Source organism: Carica papaya, chromosome 8 (assembly GCF_054855325.1).
Source record: "Carica papaya isolate Zhongbai chromosome 8, ASM5485532v1, whole genome shotgun sequence".
Classification (NCBI taxonomy): Eukaryota; Viridiplantae; Streptophyta; class Magnoliopsida; order Brassicales; family Caricaceae; genus Carica; species Carica papaya.
Window position 1 is genome coordinate 16,908,106 of NC_142316.1, and position 14,347 is coordinate 16,922,452.

At 46.4% G+C, this 14,347-nt stretch overlaps 5 non-coding genes and 24 pseudogenes across 5 annotated transcripts; all 29 read right to left on the reverse strand.

The window, feature by feature from the left end:
* Positions 1 to 40: 40 nt before the first annotated feature.
* Positions 41 to 159, reverse strand: LOC148244567 (5S ribosomal RNA; annotated as a pseudogene).
* Positions 160 to 363: 204 nt separating this feature from the next.
* LOC148244568 (5S ribosomal RNA) lies at positions 364 to 482 on the reverse strand. The gene has a single exon (XR_015815062.1). It is a non-coding gene; the product is annotated as a 5S ribosomal RNA (ribosomal RNA).
* A 209-nt stretch (positions 483 to 691) lies between these two features.
* On the reverse strand, positions 692 to 810 carry LOC148244569 (5S ribosomal RNA; annotated as a pseudogene).
* A 204-nt stretch (positions 811 to 1,014) lies between these two features.
* On the reverse strand, positions 1,015 to 1,132 carry LOC148244570 (5S ribosomal RNA; annotated as a pseudogene).
* Positions 1,133 to 1,693: 561 nt separating this feature from the next.
* On the reverse strand, positions 1,694 to 1,812 carry LOC148244571 (5S ribosomal RNA; annotated as a pseudogene).
* Positions 1,813 to 2,014: 202 nt separating this feature from the next.
* Positions 2,015 to 2,133, reverse strand: LOC148244572 (5S ribosomal RNA; annotated as a pseudogene).
* A 557-nt stretch (positions 2,134 to 2,690) lies between these two features.
* On the reverse strand, positions 2,691 to 2,810 carry LOC148244573 (5S ribosomal RNA; annotated as a pseudogene).
* A 561-nt stretch (positions 2,811 to 3,371) lies between these two features.
* Positions 3,372 to 3,490, reverse strand: LOC148244574 (5S ribosomal RNA; annotated as a pseudogene).
* A 205-nt stretch (positions 3,491 to 3,695) lies between these two features.
* Positions 3,696 to 3,814, reverse strand: LOC148244575 (5S ribosomal RNA). Its single transcript, XR_015815787.1, has one exon. It is a non-coding gene; the product is annotated as a 5S ribosomal RNA (ribosomal RNA).
* A 559-nt stretch (positions 3,815 to 4,373) lies between these two features.
* LOC148244576 (5S ribosomal RNA) lies at positions 4,374 to 4,492 on the reverse strand (annotated as a pseudogene).
* A 562-nt stretch (positions 4,493 to 5,054) lies between these two features.
* On the reverse strand, positions 5,055 to 5,173 carry LOC148244577 (5S ribosomal RNA; annotated as a pseudogene).
* Positions 5,174 to 5,382: 209 nt separating this feature from the next.
* On the reverse strand, positions 5,383 to 5,501 carry LOC148244578 (5S ribosomal RNA; annotated as a pseudogene).
* Positions 5,502 to 6,061: 560 nt separating this feature from the next.
* LOC148244579 (5S ribosomal RNA) lies at positions 6,062 to 6,180 on the reverse strand (annotated as a pseudogene).
* Positions 6,181 to 6,384: 204 nt separating this feature from the next.
* Positions 6,385 to 6,503, reverse strand: LOC148244580 (5S ribosomal RNA; annotated as a pseudogene).
* Positions 6,504 to 7,062: 559 nt separating this feature from the next.
* On the reverse strand, positions 7,063 to 7,181 carry LOC148244581 (5S ribosomal RNA; annotated as a pseudogene).
* A 205-nt stretch (positions 7,182 to 7,386) lies between these two features.
* Positions 7,387 to 7,505, reverse strand: LOC148244582 (5S ribosomal RNA; annotated as a pseudogene).
* A 467-nt stretch (positions 7,506 to 7,972) lies between these two features.
* LOC148244583 (5S ribosomal RNA) lies at positions 7,973 to 8,091 on the reverse strand (annotated as a pseudogene).
* A 757-nt stretch (positions 8,092 to 8,848) lies between these two features.
* LOC148244584 (5S ribosomal RNA) lies at positions 8,849 to 8,967 on the reverse strand (annotated as a pseudogene).
* A 204-nt stretch (positions 8,968 to 9,171) lies between these two features.
* On the reverse strand, positions 9,172 to 9,289 carry LOC148244585 (5S ribosomal RNA; annotated as a pseudogene).
* Positions 9,290 to 10,203: 914 nt separating this feature from the next.
* LOC148244586 (5S ribosomal RNA) lies at positions 10,204 to 10,322 on the reverse strand (annotated as a pseudogene).
* Positions 10,323 to 10,527: 205 nt separating this feature from the next.
* LOC148244587 (5S ribosomal RNA) lies at positions 10,528 to 10,646 on the reverse strand (annotated as a pseudogene).
* A 563-nt stretch (positions 10,647 to 11,209) lies between these two features.
* LOC148244588 (5S ribosomal RNA) lies at positions 11,210 to 11,328 on the reverse strand (annotated as a pseudogene).
* A 561-nt stretch (positions 11,329 to 11,889) lies between these two features.
* Positions 11,890 to 12,008, reverse strand: LOC148244589 (5S ribosomal RNA). The gene has a single exon (XR_015814661.1). It is a non-coding gene; the product is annotated as a 5S ribosomal RNA (ribosomal RNA).
* Positions 12,009 to 12,213: 205 nt separating this feature from the next.
* LOC148244590 (5S ribosomal RNA) lies at positions 12,214 to 12,332 on the reverse strand (annotated as a pseudogene).
* Positions 12,333 to 12,541: 209 nt separating this feature from the next.
* LOC148244591 (5S ribosomal RNA) lies at positions 12,542 to 12,660 on the reverse strand (annotated as a pseudogene).
* Positions 12,661 to 12,864: 204 nt separating this feature from the next.
* Positions 12,865 to 12,983, reverse strand: LOC148244592 (5S ribosomal RNA; annotated as a pseudogene).
* A 205-nt stretch (positions 12,984 to 13,188) lies between these two features.
* LOC148244593 (5S ribosomal RNA) lies at positions 13,189 to 13,307 on the reverse strand (annotated as a pseudogene).
* Positions 13,308 to 13,513: 206 nt separating this feature from the next.
* Positions 13,514 to 13,632, reverse strand: LOC148244594 (5S ribosomal RNA). The gene has a single exon (XR_015815889.1). It is a non-coding gene; the product is annotated as a 5S ribosomal RNA (ribosomal RNA).
* Positions 13,633 to 13,837: 205 nt separating this feature from the next.
* LOC148244595 (5S ribosomal RNA) lies at positions 13,838 to 13,956 on the reverse strand. The gene has a single exon (XR_015815918.1). It is a non-coding gene; the product is annotated as a 5S ribosomal RNA (ribosomal RNA).
* Positions 13,957 to 14,347: the final 391 nt, after the last annotated feature.

Genomic DNA, 14,347 nt, shown 5'->3' on the forward strand with positions numbered 1-14,347 from the left:
TCGAGCGTAACGTCGAACGGCACATCTGAAAAAAAGAAAATGGGTGCAGCACGAGAACTTCCCAGGAGGTAACCCATCATTGTACTACTTTCGCCAAAGCACACTTAACAACGGAGTTCTGATGGGATCCTGTGCATTTGTGCTGGTGTGACCGCACCTGTTTAATTTCGTGCTGAAAATACATACACTCCTTTTTCCCTCCTCCCCTCCCATCATTTGTTTCCTTGTGCGTTCACACTGGACCTCTCCTTCTCGTTCTAATATCGATTAAAATGCCCCTGCTTCTTGACTCACATTTGCGTATAAACCAGCGGACCCTAGTTCTAGACGCGCGTAACGTCGAACGACCCGTCTGAAAAAAAATTGGTGCAACACGAGGACTTCCCAAGAGGTCACCCATCCGAGTACTAATCTCGCCCAAACACACTTCACTGCGGAGTTCTGATGGGATCCGGTGCATTAGTGCTGGTATGATCGCACCTGTTTAATTTCGCGCTGCAAATACATAAACTCATTCCCCTTTCTTCCCCCTCCCGTTATTTGTTTCCTTGTGCGTGCGCACTGCACCTCCCGTTCTCGTTCTACTATCAAGTAAAATACCACGGCGCCGTGACTCACATTTGCGAATAAACCTGAGGACCATAATTCAAGTCGCGCGTAACGTCGAACGGCACATCTGAAAAAAAGAAAATGGGTACAACACGAGAACTTCCCAGGAGGTAACCCATCATTGTACTACTTTCGCCAAAGCACACAAAACTGCGGAGTTCTGATGGGATCCGGTGCATTTGTGCTGGTGTGACCGCACCTGTTTAATTTCGTGCTGAAAATACATACACTCCTTCTTCCCTCCCCCCCTCCCATCATTTGTTTCCTTGTGCGTTCACACTGCACATCTCCTTCTCGTTCTAATATCGATTAAAATTCCCCTGATTCTTGACTCACAATTACGTATAAACCAGCGGACCATAGTTTTAGTCACGCGTAACGTCGAACGACCCATCTGAAAAAAAATTGTTGCGATAAGAGGACTTCCCGAGAGGTCACCCACCCGAGTACTACTCTCGCCCAAGCACACTTAACTGCAGAGTTCTGATGGGATCCAGTGCATTAGTGCTGGTATGATGCCACTTGTTTAATTTTGCGCTTCAAATACATACACTCCTTCTCTTTTCCTCCTCCTCCCGTCATTTGTTTTCTTGTGCGTGCGCACTGCACCTCCCGTACTCGTTCTAATATCAAGTAAAATGTCACGGCGCCGTGACTCACATTTGCGAAAAAACCTGCGGACCATAAATCAAGTCGCGCGTAACGTCGAAAGATTCATCTGCAAAAAGATGGGTGCAACACGAGGACCTCCCAAGAAAATGGGTGAAATATAAGGACTTCGCAGGAGGTCACCCATCCGAGTACTTTTCTCACCCAAACACCCTTAACTGCGGAGTTCTGATAGAATCCGTTGCATTAGTGCTGGTATGATCCATCTTGTTTCATTCTGCACTGCAAATACATACACTCTTTCTCCTCCCATCCCCCCTCCCGTCATTTGTTTCCTTGTGCGTGCACTCTGCATCTCTCTTTCTTGTTCTAATTTCAAGTAATATTCCCCGGCACTGTGACTCACCTTTGCAAATGAACCAGCGGTTCATAATTCCATTCGCGCGTAACGTCGAACAACCCATCCGAAAAAAAATAGGTGCAACACGAGGGCTTCCCAAGTGGTCATCCATCCGAGTACTACTCTCGCCCAAGCACACTTAACTGCGGAGTTATGATGGGATCCGGGGCTTTAGTGCTGGTATGATCGCATAAGTTTAATTTTGCGCTGCAAATACATACACTCCTCCTTTCTTCCCCCTCCCGTCATTTGTTTCCTTCTGCGTTCACACTTCACCTCTCATTCTCGTTCTAATATCGATTAAAATGCCCCTGCTTCTGGACTCACATTTGCGTATAAACCAGCGAACCCTAGTTCCAGACGCGCGTAACATCGAACGACCCGTCAGAAAAAAAATTGGTGCGACACGAGGACTTCCCAGGAGGTAACCCATCCGAGTACTAATCTCGCCCAAGCACACTTAACTGCAGAGTTCTGATAGGATCCGGTGCATTAGTGCTGGTATGATCGCACCCATTTAATTATGCGCTGCAAATACATAAACTCATTCTCCTTTCTTCCCCCTCCCATCATTTGTTTCCTTGTGCGTGCGCACTGCACCTCCCGTGCTCGTTCTAATATCAAGTAAAATGCTACGGTGCTGTGACTCATATTTGTGAATAAACTTGAGGACCATAATTAAAGTCGCGCGTATCGTGGAAAGAATCATCTGCAAAAAAATAGGTGCAACACGAGGACTTCCTAAGAAAATGGGTGAAATATAAGGACTTCGCAAGAGGTAACCCATGCTAGAACTACTCTTGCCCAAGCACCCTTACCTTCGGAGTTCTGATAGAATCCGTTGCATTAGTGCTGGTATGATCGCACCTGTTTCATTTCGTGCTGAAAATACATACACTCTTTCTCCTTCCCTCCCCCTCCCATCAATTGTTTCCTTGTGCGTTCACACTGCACCTCTCCTTCTCGTTCTAATATCGATTAAAATGCCCCTGCTTCTTGACTCACATTTGCGTATAAACCAGCGGACCATCGTTCTAGTCGCGCGTAACGTCGAACGACCCGTCTGAAAAAAAATTGGTGCGACACGAGGACTTCCCAGGAGGTCAACCATCTGAGTACTACTCTCGCCCAAGCACACTTAACTGCAGAGTTCTGATGGGATCGAGTGCATTAGTGCTGGTATGATGCCATTTGTTTAATTTTGCGCTTCAAATACATACACTCCTTCTCTTTTCTTCCTCATCCCGTCATTTGTTTCCTTGTGCGTGCGCACTGCACCTCCCGTACTCGTTCTAATATCAAGTAAAATGCCACGGCGCCGTGACTCACATTTGCGAATAAATCTGCGGACTATAAATCAAGTCGCGCGTAACGTCGAAAGAATCATCTGCAAAAAGATGGGTGCAACACGAGGACCTCCCAAGAAAATGGGTGAAATATAAGGACTTCGCAGGAGGTCACCCATCCGAGTACTTTTCTCGCCCAAGCACCCTTAACTGCGGAGTTCTGATAGAATCCGTTGCATTAGTGCTGGTATGATCCCTCATGTTTCATTCTGCACTACAAATACATACACTCTTTCTCCTTCCATCCCCCCTCCCATCATTTGTTTCCTTGTGCGTGCACTCTGCATCTCTCTTTCTCGTTCTAATATCAAGTAATATGCCCCGGCAACGTGACTCACCTTTGCAAATGAACCAACGGTTTATAATTCCATTCGCGCATAACGTCGAACAACCCATCCGAAAAAAAATTGGTGCAACACGAGGGCTTCCCAAGTTGTCACCCATCCGAGTACTACTCTCGCCCTAGCACGCTTAACTGCAGAGTTCTGATGGGATCCGGGGCTTTAGTGTTGGTATGATCGCACCTGTTTAATTTCGCGCTGCAAATACATACACTCCTTCTCCTTTCTTCCCCCTCCCGTCATTTGTATCCTTGTGTGTTAACACTTCACCTCTCATTCTCGTTCTAATATCGATTAAAATGCCCCTGCTTATTGACTCACATTTGCATATAAACCAGCGGACCCTAGTTCCAGACGCGCCTAACGTCGAACGACCCGTCTGAAAAGAAATTGGTGCGACACGAGGACTTCCCAGGAGGTCAACCATCCGAGTACTAATCTCGCCCAAGCACACTTAACTGCGGAGTTCTGATGGGATCCGGTGCAATAGTGCTGGTATGATCGCACCAGTTTAATTTTGCGCTACAAATACATAAACTCATTCCCCTTTCTTCCCCCTCCCGTCATTTGTTTCCTTGTGCGTGCGCACTGTACCTCTCCTTCTCGTTCTAATATCGATTAAAATGCCACGGCGCCGTGACTCACATTTGCGAATAAACCTGAGGACCATAATTCAAGTCGCGCGTAACGTCGAAAGAATCATCTGCAAAAAAATAGGTGCAACACGAGGACTTCACAAGAAAATGGGTGAAATATAAGGACTTCGCAGGAGGTAACCCATGCTAGTACAACTCTCGCCCAAGCACCCTTACCTACGGAGTTCTGATAGAATCCGTTGCATTAGTACTGGTATGATCGCACCTGTTTCATTTCTTGCTGAAAATACATACACTCTTTCTCCTTCCTTCCCCCTCCCATCAATTGTTTCCTTGTGCATTCACACTGCACATCTCCTTCTCGTTCTAATATCGATTAAAATGCCCATGCTTCTTGACTCACATTTGCGTATAAACCAGCGGACCCTAGTTCCAGTCGCGCGTAAAGTCGAACGACTCGTCTGAAAAAAAATTGGTGCGACACGAGGACTTCCCAGAAGATCACCAATCCGAGTACTACTCTCGCCAAAGCACACTTTACTGCAGAGTTCTGACGGGATCCAGTGCATTAGTGCTGGTATGATCGCACCCATTTAATTCCGCGCTGCAAATACATAAACTCCTTCTCCTTTCTTCCCCCTCCCGTCATTTGTTTCCTTGTGCGTGCGCACTGCACCTCCCGTGCTCCTTCTAATATAAAGTAAAATGCTACGGTGCCGTGACTCACATTTGCGAATAAACTTGAGGACCATAATTCAAGTCGCGCATATCGTCGAAAGAATAATCTGCAAAAAAATGGGTGGAAGACGAGGACTTCCTAAGAAAATGGGTGAAATATAAGGACTTCGCATGAGGTCACCCATCCTAGTGCTACTCTCGCCCAAGCACCCTTAACTTGCGGAGTTCTGATAGAATCCGTTGCATTGGTGCTGGTATGATTGCTCATGTTTCATTCTGCGCTGCAAATACAAACACGTTTTCTCCCCCCATCCCCCCTCCCGTCATTTGTTTCCTTGTGCGTGCACTCTGCATCTCTCCTTTTCGTTCTAATATCGATTAAAATGCCCCTGCTTCTTGACTCATATTTGCGTATAAACTAGTGGACCCTAGTTCCAGTCGCGCGTAACGTCGAACGACCCGTCTAAAAAAAAAATTAGTGCGACACGAGGACTTCCCAAGAGGTCACCCATCGGAGTACTACTCTCGCCCATGCACACTTAACTGCAGAGTTCTGATGGGATCCGGTGCATTAGTGCTAGTATGATCGCACTTGTTTAATTTTGCGCTGCAAATACATAAACTCCTTCTCCTTTCTTACCCCTCCCGTCATTTGTTTCCTTGTGCGTGCACACTGCACCTCTCGTTCTCGTTCAAATATCAAGTAAAATGCCACGACACCGTGACTCACATTTACGAATAAATCCGCAGACCATAATAAAAGTAGCGCGTAACGTCGTACGACACATCTGAAAAAAAGAAAATGGGAGCAACACGAGAACTTCCCACGAGATAACCCATCACTGTACTACTTTCGCCAAAGAACACTTAACTGCGGAGTTCTGATGGGATCCGGTGCATTTGTGCTGGTATGATCGAACCCGTTTAATTTTGCGCTACAAATACATAAACTCATTCCCCTTTCTTCCCCCTCCCGTCATTTGTTTCCTTGTGCGTGCGCACTGCACCTCCCGTTCTCGTTCTAATATCAAGTAAAATGCCACGGCGCCGTGACTCACATTTGCGAATAAACCTGAGGACCATAATTCAAGTCGCGCGTAACGTCAAAAGAATTATTTGCAAAAAAATGGGTGCAACACGAGGACTTCACAAGAAAATGGGTGAAATATAAGGACTTCGCAGGAGGTAACCCATGCTAGTACTACTCTCGCCCAAGCACTCTTACCTACGGAGTTCTGATAGAATCCGTTGTATTAGTGCTGGTATGATCCCTCATGTTTCATTATGCACTGCAAATACATACACTCTTTCTCCTTCCATCCCCCCTCCCGTCATTTGTTTCCTTGTGCGTGCACTATGCATCTCTCTTTCTCGTTCTAATATCAAGTAATATGCCCCGGCACCGTGACTCACCTTTGCAAATGAACCAGCGGTTTATAATTCCATTCGCGCGTAACGTCGAACAACCCATCCGAAAAAAAATTGGTGCAACACGAGGGCTTCCCAAGTGGTCACCCATCCGAGTACTACTCTCGCCCAAGCACACTTAACTACGGAGTTCTGATGGGATCCGGAGCTTTAGTGCTGGTATGATCGGACCTGTTTAGATTCACGCTGCAAATACATACACTCCTTCTCTTTTCTTCCCCCTCCCGTCATTTGTTTCCATGTGCGTTCACACTTCACCTCTCATTCTCGTTCTAATATCGATTAAAATGCCCCTGCTTCTTGACTCAGATTTGCGTATAAACCAGCGGACCCTAGTTCCAGACGTGTGTAACGTTGAACGACCCGTCTGAAAAAAATTGGTGCGACACGAGGACTTCCCAAGAGGTCATCCATCCGAGTACTAATCTCGCCCAAGCACACATAACTGCGGAGTTCTGATGGGATCCGGTGCATTAGTGCTGGTATGATCGCACCTGTTTAATTTCGCGCTGCAAATACATAAACTCATTCCCCTTTCTTCCCCCTCCCGTCATTTGTTTCCTTGTGCGTGCACACTGCACCTCCTGTTCTCGTTCTAATATCAAGTAAAATGTCACGGCGCCGTGACTCACATTTGCGAATAAACCTGAGGACCACAATTCAAGTCGCGCGTAACGTCGAAAGAATCATCTGCAAAAAAATGGGTGCAACACGAGGACTTTCTAGGAAAATGGGTGAAATATAAGGACTTCACAGGAGGTCACCCATCCGAGTACTTTTCTCGCCCAAGCACCCTTAACTGCGGAGTTCTGATAGAATCCGTTGCATTAGTGCTGGTATGATCCCTCATGTTTTATTCTGCACTGCAAATACATACACTCTTTCTCCTTCCATCCCCCCTCCCGTCATTTGTTTCCTTGTGCATGCACTCTGCATCTCTCTTTCTCGTTCTAATATCAAGTAATATGCCCCGGCACAGTGACTCACCTTTGCAAATGAACCAGCGGTTTATAATTCCATTCGCGCGTAACGTCGAACAACCCATCCGAAAAAAATAAGTGCAACGCGAGGACTTCCAAAGTTGTCACCCATCCGAGTACTACTCTTGCCCAAGGACACTTAAGTGCGGAGTTCTGATGGGATCCGAGGCTTTAGTGCTGGTATGATCGCACCTGTTTAATTTCGCGCTGCAAATACATACACTCCTTCTCCTTTCTTCCCCCTCCGGTCATTTGTTTCCTTGTGCGTTCACACTTCACCTCTCATTCTCGTTCTAATATCGATTAAAATGCCCCTGCTTCTTGACTCACATTTGCGTATAAACCAGCGGACCCTAGTTCCAGTCGCGCGTAACGTCGAACGACCCGTTTGAAAAAAAATTGGTGCGACACGAGGACTTCCCAAGAGGTCACCCATCCGAGTACTACTCTCGCCCAAGCACACTTAACTGCGGAGTTCTGGTGGGATCGAGTGCATTACTGCTGGAATGATTGCACCTGTTTAATTTCCTGCTGCAAATACATAAACTCATTCCCCTTTCATCCCCCTCTCGTCATTTGTTTCCTTGTGCGTGCGCACTGCAGCTCCCGTTCTCGTTCTAATATCAAGTAAAATGCTACAGCGCCGTGACTCACATTTGCGACTAAACCTGAGGACCATAATTCAAGTCGCGCATAATGTCAAAAGAATCATCTGTAAAAAAAATGGGTGCAACACGAGGACTTCCTAAGAAAATGTTTGGAATATAAGGACTTCGCAGGAGGTCACCCATCCTAGTGCTACTCTCGCCCAAGCACCCTCCATCCCCCCTCCCGTCATTTGTTTCCTTGTGCGTGCACTCTGCATCTCTCCTTCTCGTTCTAATATCGATTGAAATGCCCCTGTTTCTTGACTCACATTTGCGTATAAACCAGTGGACCCTAGTTCTAGTCGCGCGTAACGTCGAACGACCCGTCTGAAAATAAATTGGTGCGACACGAGGACTTCCCAAGAGGTCACCCATCCGAGTATTACTCTCGTCCAAGCACACTTAACTGCGGAGTTCTGATGGGATCTGGTGCATTAGTGCTGGTATGATCGCACCCGTTTAATTTCGCGCTGCAAATACATAAACTCCTTCTCTTTTCTTCCCCCTCCCGTCATTTGTTTCCTTGTGCGTGCGCACTGCACCTCTCGTGCTCGTTCTAATATCAAGTAAAATGCTACGGTGCCGTGACTCACATTTGTGAAAAAACTCGTTCTAATATCAAGTCGCGTGTATCGTCGAAAGAATCATCTGCAAAAAACTGGGTGCAACACTTGGACTTCCTAAGAAAATGGGTGAAATATAAAGACTTCGCAGGAGGTCACCATCCTAGTGCTACTCTCGCCCAAGCACCCTTAACTTGCGGAGTTCTGATAGAATCCGTTGCATTGGTGCTGGTATGATTGCTCATGTTTCATTCTGCGCTACAAATACATACACTTTTTCTCCCTCCATCCCCCCTCCCGTCATTTGTTTCCTTGTGCGTGCACTCTGCATCTCTCCTTCTCGTTCTAATATCGATTAAAATGCCCCAGCTTCTTGACTCACATTTGCGTATAAACCAATGGACTCTAATTCCGGTGCATTAGTGCTCTTATGATCGCACCTGTTTAATTTTGCGCTGCAAATACATAAACTCCTTCTCCTTTCTTCCCCCTCCCGTCATTTGTTTCCTTGTGCGTGCGCACTGCACCTCTCGTTCTCGTTCAAATATCAAGTAAAATGCCACGGCGCTGTGACTTACATTTGCGAATAAATCTGCGGACCATAATTAAAGTCGCGCGTAACGTCGAATGGCACATCTGAAAAAAAGAAAATGGGTGCAACACGAGAACTTCCCAAGAGGTAACCCATCATTGTACTACTTTCGCCAAAGCACACTTAACTGCGGAGTTCTGATGGGATCCGGTGCATTTGTGCTGGTGTGACCGCACCTGTTTAATTTCGTGCTGAAAATACATACACTCCTTCTTCCCTCCCCCCCTCCCATCATTTGTTTCCTTGTGCGTTCACACTGCACCTCTCCTTATCGTTCTAATATCAATTAAAATGCCCCTGATTCTTGACTAAAATTTGCGTATAAACCAGCGGACCATAGTTCCAGTCGTGCGTAATGTCGAACGACCCATCTGAAAAAAAATTGTTGCTATACGAGGACTTCTCAAGAGGTCACCCATCCGAGTACTACACTCGCCCAAGCACACTTAACTGCAGAGTTCTGATGGGATCCAGGGCATTAGTGCTGGTATGATGCCACTTGTTTAAATTTGCGCTTCAAATACATACACTCCTTCTCTTTTCTTCCTCTTCCCGTCATTTGTTTCCTTGTGCGTGCGCACTGCACCTCCCATACTCGTTCTAATATCAAGTAAAATGCCACGGCGCCGTGACTCACATTTGCGAATAAACCTGCGGACCATAAATCAAGTCGCGCGTAACGTCGAAAGAATCATCTGCAAAAAGATGGGTGCAACACGAGGACCTCGCAAGAAAATGGGTGAAATATAAGGACTTCGCAGGAGATCACCCATTCGAGCACTAATCTCGCCCGAGCACACATAACTGCAGAGCTCTGATGGGATTCGGTGCATTAGTGCTGGTATGATCGCACCTGTTTAATTTTGCGCAGCAAATACATAAACTCATTCTCCTTTCTTCCCCCTCCCGTCATTTGTTTCCATGTGCGTGCGCACTGCACCTCCCGTTCTCGTTCTAATATCAAGTAAAATTCTACAGCGTCTGACTCACATTTGCGAATAAACCTGAGGATCATAATTCAACTCGCGCGTAACGTCGAAAGAATCATCTGCAAAAAAATGGGTGCAACACGAGGATTTCACAAGAAAATGGGTGAAATATAAGGACTTCGCAGGAGGTAACCCATGCTAGTACTACTCTCGCCCAAGCACCCTTACCTACGGAGTTCTGATAGAATCCGTTGCATTAGTGCTGGTATGATCGCACCTGTTTCATTTCGCGCTGCAAATACATACACTCCTCCTTTCTTCCCCCTCCCGTCATTTGTTTCCTTGTGCGTGCGCACTGCACCTCTCGTTCTCGTTCAAATATCAAGTAAAATGCCACGGCGCCGTGACTCACATTTGCGAATAAATCTGCAGACCATAATTAAAGTCGCGCGTAACATCGAACGGCACATCTGAAAAAAAGAAAATGGGTGCAACACGAGAACTTCCCAGGAGGTAACCCATCATTGTACTACTTTCGCCAAAGCACACTTAACTGCGGAGTTCTGATGGGATCCGGTGCATTTGTGCTGGTGTGATCGCACCTGTTTAATTTCGTGCTGCAAATACATACACTCCTTCTCATTTCTTCCCCCTCCCGTCATTTGTTTCCTTGTGCGTTCACACTTCACCTCTCCTTCTCGTTCTAAAATCGATTAAAATACCCCTGATTCTTGACTCACATTTGAGTATAAACCAGCGGACCATAGTTCCAGTCGCGCGTAACATCGAACGACCCGTCTGAAAAAAAATTGGTGCAACACAAGGACTTCCAAGGAGGTCACCCATCCCAGTAATACTCTCACCCAAGCACACTTAACTGCAAAGTTCTGATGGGATCCAGTGCATTAGTGCTGGTATGATCGCACCCGTTAAATTTCGCGCTGCAAATACATAAACTCCTTCTCCTTTCTTCCCCCTCCCGTCATTTGTTTCCTTGTGCGTGCGCACTGCACCTCTCGTGCTCATTCTAATATCAAGTAAAACACTACGGTGCCATGACTCACATTTGCGAATAAACCTGAGCACCATAATTCAAGTCGCGCGTAACGTCGAAAGAATCATCTGCAAAAAAATGGGTGCAACACGAGGACTTCACAAGAAAATGAGTGAAATATAAGGACTTCGCAGGAGGTAACCCATGCTAGTACTACTCTCGCCGAAGCACCCTTAACTTGCAGAGTTCTGATAGAATCCGTTGCATTAGTGCTGGTATGATTGCTCATGTTTCATTCTGCGCTGCAAATACATACACTTTTTCTCCCTCCATCCCCCCTCCCATCATTTGTTTCCTTGTGCGTGCACACTCAATCTCTCCTTCTCGTTCTAATATCGATTAAAATGCCCATGCTTCTTGACTCACATTTGCGTATAAACCAGTGGACCCTAGTTCCAGTCGCGAGTAACGTCGAACGACCAGTTTGAAAAAAAAAATTAGTGCGACACGAGGACTTCCCAGGAGGTCACCCATCCGAGTACTAATCTCGCCCAAACACACTTCATTGCGGAGTTTTGATGGGATCCGGTGCATTAGTGCTGGTATAATCGCACTTGTTTCATTTTGCGCTATAAATACATAAACTCATTCCCCTTTCTTCCCCCTCCCGTCATTTGTTTCCTTGTGAGTGCGCACTGCACCTCCCGTTCTCGTTCTAATATCAAGTAAAATGCCACGGCGCCATGACTCACATTTGCGAATAAACCTGCAGACCATAAATCAAGTCGCGCATAACGTCGAAAGAATCATCTGCAAAAAGATGGGTGCAACACGAGGACCTCCCAAGAAAATGGGTGAAATATAAGGACTTCGCAGGAGGTCACCCATCCGAGTACTTTTCTCGCCCCAAGCACCCTTAACTGTTGAGTTCTGATAGAATCCGTTGCATTAGTGCTGGTATGATCCCTCATGTTTCATTTTGCACTGCAAATACATACACTCTCTCTCTTTCCATCCCCCCTCCCGTCATTTGTTTCCTTGTGCGTGCACTCTGCATCTCTCTTTCTCGTTCTAATATCAAGTAATATGCCCCGACACCGTGACTCACCTTTGCAAATGAACCAGCGGATTATAATTCCATTCGCGCGTAACGTCGAACAACCCATCCGGAAAAAAATAGGTGCAACACGAGGGCTTCCCAAGTGGTCACCCATCCGAGTACTACCCTCGCCCAAGCACACTTAACTGCGGAGTTCTGATAGGATCCGCAGTTTTAGTGCTGGTATGGTCGCACCTGTTTAATTTTGCGTTGCAAATACATACAATCCTTCCCCTTTCTTCCCCCTCCCGTCATTTGTTTCCTTGTGCGTTCACACTTCACCTCTCATTTTCGTTCTAATATCGATTAAAAAGCCCCTGCTTCTTGACTCATATTTGTGTATAAACCAGCGGACCCTAGTTCCAGATGCGCATAACGTCGAACAACCCGTTTGAAAAATAATTGGTGCGACACGAGGACTTCCCAGGAGGTCACCCATCCGAGTACTAATCTCGCTCAAACACACTTGACTGCAGAGTTCTGATGGGATCCGGTGCATTAGTGCTGGTATGATCGCACCTGTTTAACTTTGCACTGCAAATACATAAACTCATTCCCCTTTCTTCCCCCTCCCGTCATTTGTTTCCTTGTGCGTGCGCACTGCACCTCCCGTTCTGGTTCTAATATCAAGTAAAATGCTACAGCGCCGTGACTCACATTTGCGAATAAACCTGAGGACCATAATACAAGTCGCGCGTAACGTCGAACGGCCCATCTGAAAAAAAGAAAATGGGTGCAATACGAGAACTTCCCAGGAGGTAACCCATCATTGTACTACTTTCGCCAAAGCACACTTAACTGCGGAGTTCTGATGGGATCCGGTGCATTTGTGCTGGTGTGATCGTACCTGTTTAATTTCGTGCTGAAAATACATACACTCCTTCTTCCCTCCCCCCCTCCCATCATTTGTTTCCTTGTGCGTTCACACTGCACCTCTCCTTCTCGTTCTAATATCGATTAAAATGCCCTTGATTCTTGACTCACATTTGCGTATAAACCAGCGGACCATAGTTCCAGTCGCGCGTAACGTCGAACGACCCATCTGAAAAAAAATTGTTGCGATACGAGGACTTCTCAAGAGGTCACCCATCCGAGTACTAGTCTTGCCCAAGCACGCTTAACTGCAGAGTTCTGATGGGATCCAGTGCATTAGTGCTGGTATGATTCCACTTGTTTAATTTTGCGCTTCAAATACATACACTCCTTCTCTTTTCTTCCTCCTCCCGTCATTTGTTTCCTTGTGCGTGCGCACTGCACCTCCCGTACTCGTTCTAATATTAAGTAAATTGCCACGGCGCCGTGACTCACATTTGCGAATAAACCTGCGGACCATAAATCAAGTTGCGCGTAACGTCGAAAGAATCATCTGCAAAAAGATGGGTGCAACACGAGGACTTCCCAAGTGGTCACCCATCCGAGTACTACTCTCGCCCAAGCACCCTTAACTGCTGAGTTCTGATAGAATCCGTTGCATTAGTGCTGGTATGATCCCTCAAGTTTCATTGTGCACTGCAAATACATACATTCTTTCTCCTTCCATCCCTCCTCCCGTCATTTGTTTCCTTGTGCGTGCACTCTTCATCTCTCTTTCTCGTTCTAATATCAAGTAATATGCCCCGGTACCGTGACTCACCTTTGCAAATGAACCAGCGGATTATAATTCCATTCGCGCGTAACGTCGAACAACCCATCCAAAAAAAAAAAGGTGCAACACGAGGGATTCCCAAGTGGTCACCCATCCGAGTACTACCCTCGCCCAAGCACACTTAACTACGGGGTTCTGATGGGATCCGGAGCTTTAGTGCTGGTATGATCGCACCTGTTTAATTTCGCGCTGGAAATACATACACTCCTTCTCCATTCTTCCCCTTCCGATCATTTGTTTCCTTGTGCGTTCACACTTCACCTCTCATTCTCGTTCTAATATCGATTAAAATGCCCCTGCTTCTTGACTCACATTTGCGTATAAACCAGCGGACCCTAGTTCCAGACGCGCGTAACGTCGAACGACCCGTCTGAAAAAAAATTGGTGCGACACGAGGACTTCCCAGGAGGTCACCCATCCGAGTACTAATCTCGCCCAAGCACACTTCACTGCGGAGTTCTGATGGGATCCGGTGCATTAGTGCTGGTATGATCGCACCTGTTTAATTTTGCACTGCAAATACATAAACTCATTCCCCTTTCTTCCCCGTCCCGTCATTTGTTTCCTTGTGCGTGCGCACTGCACCTTCCGTTCTTGTTCTAATATCAAGTAAAATGCTAAAGCGCCGTGACTCACATTTGCGAATAAACCTGAGGACCATGATACAAGTCGCGCGTAACGTCGAAAGAATCATCTGCAAAAAAATGGGTGCAACACGAGGACTTCACAAGAAAATGGGTCAAATATAAGGACTTCGCAGGAGGTAACCCATGCTAGTACTACTCTCGCCTAAGCACCCTTACCTACGGAATTCTGATAGAATCCGTTGCATTAGTGCTGGTATGATCGCACCTGTTTAATTTCGCGATGCAAATACATACATTCCTTCTC